This window comes from Cicer arietinum, chromosome 8 (genome assembly GCF_000331145.2).
Source record: "Cicer arietinum cultivar CDC Frontier isolate Library 1 chromosome 8, Cicar.CDCFrontier_v2.0, whole genome shotgun sequence".
Taxonomy (NCBI): Eukaryota; Viridiplantae; Streptophyta; class Magnoliopsida; order Fabales; family Fabaceae; genus Cicer; species Cicer arietinum.
This window is the reverse complement of record NC_021167.2, coordinates 16,321,949-16,326,552: the sequence shown is the minus strand read 5'-3', so window position 1 is coordinate 16,326,552 and position 4,604 is coordinate 16,321,949. Positions and strand designations below refer to the sequence as shown.

At 32.6% G+C, this 4,604-nt stretch overlaps 1 long non-coding RNA gene and 3 other non-coding genes across 4 annotated transcripts in view; all 4 read right to left on the bottom strand.

Annotated features, from left to right (window-relative positions):
• The window catches only part of LOC140918980 (uncharacterized), a 5,635-nt gene extending 2,344 nt beyond the window's left edge, over positions 1-3,291 (bottom strand). The window contains exon 1 of the long non-coding RNA XR_012161483.1: positions 2,947-3,291. This is a non-coding gene — a long non-coding RNA (uncharacterized lncRNA). The remainder of the gene's footprint in view (positions 1-2,946) is intronic.
• LOC113788191 (small nucleolar RNA snoR128) lies at positions 1,336-1,429 on the bottom strand. Its single transcript, XR_003474674.1, has one exon. It is a non-coding gene; the product is annotated as a small nucleolar RNA snoR128 (small nucleolar RNA).
• On the bottom strand, positions 1,570-1,663 carry LOC113788193 (small nucleolar RNA snoR128). Its single transcript, XR_003474676.1, has one exon. It is a non-coding gene; the product is annotated as a small nucleolar RNA snoR128 (small nucleolar RNA).
• Positions 1,854-1,947, bottom strand: LOC113788192 (small nucleolar RNA snoR128). Its single transcript, XR_003474675.1, has one exon. It is a non-coding gene; the product is annotated as a small nucleolar RNA snoR128 (small nucleolar RNA).
• Positions 3,292-4,604: the final 1,313 nt, after the last annotated feature.

Below are 4,604 nucleotides of genomic sequence, written 5' to 3'. Positions count from 1 at the left end.
CCCTACTATCTCTTCGTGAAATAAAGCTTCGATCTAGAAGAAACGTGAGGGTTTGTGTTTGACGGTTTTGAAATCCCTAACACCTTTTTTCTTCGTTTTCGAATCAAACAAGAAGAATGAAGCTGAGAAATCTTTGTTTTCTAACCCACCAAGTCTTGGGTTTCCACTACAAGAAAAACTGTTATTATCTACGGCAAATTTTATCTTTACCCATAAAAAGTCTGTAGGTATCGTAAGTTTACTCACGGATTACCCATGGACACGAGTTCGTAGCTATTTGGCTCGTAGAAATATATTTACCGACGGAAAATCCTTGAATAACATTTACTCATTACATTTCCGTGGATAAAGTTGATCACAGCTTATCCGTGGATAATTTTACCGATGTTGTTTCCGTGGGTAATTTCCTGAAAGAAAACTGTTATTATCCACGGAAATGGCATGAATAATTGTAATCAATGGCATTTTCGTGGGTAACATCAAAATAGGAAATCAAGCATCTAAATAAAACTAAACCACATCATAACTAAAACAAATTAACTCTAACTTAAGGTCGCCCGATGCATAAAAGACTCTAACTAAAATTAACTTTAACTCTAACTCAAACAAATTAGGCTTAAAAGACTCTAACTGAAATTAACTTTAACTCTAACTCAAACAAATTATGCATAGAAAACTCTAACTCAAATTAACTTTAACTCTAACTCAAAGAAATTTTACATAAAAGACTCTAACTTAAGGTCACCTAATGAGGTTTTCTATACAATACTTAGCACAAATTCACAAATATAACAGAGTCACATCAAACTGTAAATATTAAAAAATGTCGAGACTGAATCAGTAATGCAGGGTAAACACAATAGGCACAAAAATTTACATCAACGTCAAATAATGAACAATCTAGTGATGATCCTTCGTAGATTAAAAAGCAACATAAAAACACACGAGTGATGGATCCACAGTGGAGAAGAAATTTACTTGACAGAGTCTCCACTCTCCTCAATGGATTAGAATAGACAGAATACAGGCTAAAAATTCAATTTTATGCAAACTAGTGTGCAATGTTTCTTTTTGGTTATTTTGGGATACACTTAGCAGAAGGAAAATGATAACAAATGGGTTCAGTTATAAGAAACAGTGCAGAAAATTAGATTTCTCACGCAACAGTGTAGCCCAATTCGGTTATTAAATTCAACCTTCAACAGAACTATATTAAACAGAAAAACAACATCAAATGAAAGCAGATTCGAAAGCTTGAGAGTAGAAAGACGAGAAGCATAACACACATCAAAATATTATTTCTTGGTCAAGGAAGGCTCAAGAAAAAATATGGAGTTGCTCAGTTAACCGCTCAGGTTCGACATGAATGCCGAAGTATCATCAAGCACTCAAAGAATACGATCAATAAACTGAGGTCTCATCATAGCAACACAACATGGAAAACAATCTAAAACAATGGCACAACAAATAAACACAAACAACGACAAGATTGAGAGCTAGAAAGATGAGAATCACAACATAAAAAAAGTTATATTTTTTATACATGAAAGGCTCGTGTAAAAAGTAGTGTTGGTCAGTTAACCGCTCAGGTTCGACATGAATGCCAAAGTATCATCAAACACTCAATGAATGTCCTCAATAAACTGAAGTTTCATCGTCGCAACACACCATGAAATACATACCAATAAAAAATAGTGGAATAACAAACAAAACACATGCAGCTTCATCAATCTACCAAACTCACAACAGGCAGCAAAAAGGCAATAGGGTTCAGGAAACAAAGTAAAATCATCATAAGTCATTACAACGAAGTAAAGAAAATAACAAAAGCACAAAGTTAAAACGGTAAAGAGTTGCTCAGGTAACCGCTCAGGTTCGACATGAATGCCGAAGTATCATCAAGCACTCAATGAATGCCATCAAAAAACTGAGGTTTCATCATAGCAACACAAAATGGAAATGCATAGCAATCTAAAACTGTTGAAAAACAAACAAGGATCTCCATCAATCTACCAAACTCACAAGTCACAATCACGAAGTTAGATTGAAAAAACAGAACTAAACATATTACAAACACTAAAAGGCAGCGGAGTTTCAAATGACTTTCAATTAAACTTATCCATCAAAAAGTACACTGACTCAATTTTCCACAAGTGAAAAGAAAAGCAATAAGTTTTCACAATGTGAAATATGAACCAATTTATAGGTGCTATATCTTTGAGTAATACCAACATTCAATCACCCATTGGATAACACCTATCAAAACAGATTGGAAAACTGAAAACTAGTTCAATTATAAATCAGAATAAAATAGTTTTTTTTACAATATTGCAGCCCAGTTCACATCCAAGTCATTCACTTTAAAAGAGAAATAAAAAAGAAACCAAAAATTAAAACAATGAAAACTAAGAGTTGCTCAGTTAACCGCTCAAGAAAATTTAAAATCAATCAATACTAACAGTTTTTAAAATCGTATAAACACACAACAGAAAAGGGAGATACATAAAGAAAAGTTATATATATAGCTGCTGTTTTTGGACACCGCGGCAAGGGATGACGATGCGGTGGCGAGAGACGGTGGAATGATTCAAAATCTATCTTAATTTAAACACTAAAAATAAAATATACCGAAACATCAACACTTAAAAAAAGAATCATTGTGTTACCATTCAATGTGAACCTTCAGCACCCCAAAAAATAGCAATGAACAATTCACACACAAAAACACCCAAAAGATAGCAATGAACAATTCACACACAAAAAGGGATATAAAAGAAACAATATAATTTTACCACTGAAATAAAGTAGAAATTTTAATAGCTAACACGACATAATTAAAATAAAGGTAAAACAAACTACTTAGACATTCATAGATGTACTTGGCAACCATAATTCGAGAAAAATTGAAATCTATAAATTCTAACAGCATAAAATCGAGATACTCACAAAAGAAAGATACGGATTGAAAGTGGAAGGCATGATACCATCGGTTTGGACGCAGCGGGAGGGATGGGTCGACTGAAACGATGAGCTATGGGGTTAAAAAGGCAGTCGTATAGCTTATCATCAGTGCTTTGCCTTGTTGTTGCAAGAACGATGCAGTGAAATAGCGAAGAAGACAGCACGACGAGAGAGCTCGAGAGACGGCGGCGATGTGAGAGTGACGCAACTGAGTTACGGCGGTGGTGTTGAAAGCCTTTGAGAATTTGGATTTGAAATTTTAGGGTACAAATGGAGAGACAAAGGTTGAAGGGGATAAAAATATCTCAAACCATTTGATAAAAATATCTACTCTCGTCGCAACTCAATTGACAAATACAATTTTCAGCAACTCGAGATATTTTTAACAAAACTGTCCGGTATTAAGTTCTTCGTATTATAAATAAATTATTCTTCGACAAAAGATTTACCGTACTTAATCTAATTTATTTATCGACGAATAATTTTAATCAGGGCATCAAAAGATATTTTTGGGTATTAAACTCACAAAATATCAATAACTTGACTAAAAAGCCTTAGAGCTCAATACCAAAATACACCAAAATACATAAATTAGAATTTAAAACTATGGGTCTTACAACCATCACCATCACCTCTTTTTTTTCGACATCAAAAGCTTAGAACTTCTTTTCTTTGTGAACGACTATGTGGGGCTTAGACATTTGTAGTTAGGCCGTTGGTTGAATGACATGAAATAAATAATCGTGATTACTTATATTTTAAAAGGAATAAATATAGACTAATGAATTAAAATAATAAAACCCCAATTTTTGTTGAGATTGAATTGTAATATATGACTTTTATATAGTGAAGTATGAAATTTTATGCTATATGTGACATGATTGTAGTTTTATGATGGATATGAAATAAAGTTTGAGTTTTTACCTTATATGTGATAAAGTTTTAACTTTTATTATGTATATTAGTTGGAGTGTGAATTTTCTTGTTATATATGTTAACATGTTAATTTTTATGGCCTATAAGATATCAAGTTTCTATTTTTATGTGTATGTGGTGAAAGTCATAATTTTTATGATTATTTGTCTATGAATATGTGATACTCATGATATGGATGTGTGTATGTGTTCTTAATAATATGTGAATAAGGTGACGATTTTAAAAAAGTGATTTTGAATGCACATGACATAATTCTTAGTGGGCTGTGTGGGAATATATATCTATTTGATATTATATCTTCATGTCATTGCGTATGCATCTTTGTGGAAGTTGTCTTTGTGGCAGGTTTATTTCCCCATTGGTATGAGTGATTTTCTGTGTGGAAGTTGTCTTAGTGGTAGGTTTATTTTCCCCATTGGTATGAGTGATTTTTTGTGTGGAAGTTGCCTTAGTGACAAGTTTATATCCGAATCATGTAGTTATTAGGAGCATGCATAGCATTGCACCGTCATGTGATTGTTTGATTGTGGTTAATGTGTATTTAATGTGATAATAATTTCTCTTAAATGATTTGATGTTATAATGAGATATTGATTCTCTTTGAGTGATTTTGACTTTATAAAATGATATTTTTGAAGGGATTTGTTATATTATGATGTGTTTGATACAACTATATGTTGATTATTTGAGCATTCATTATGCATATG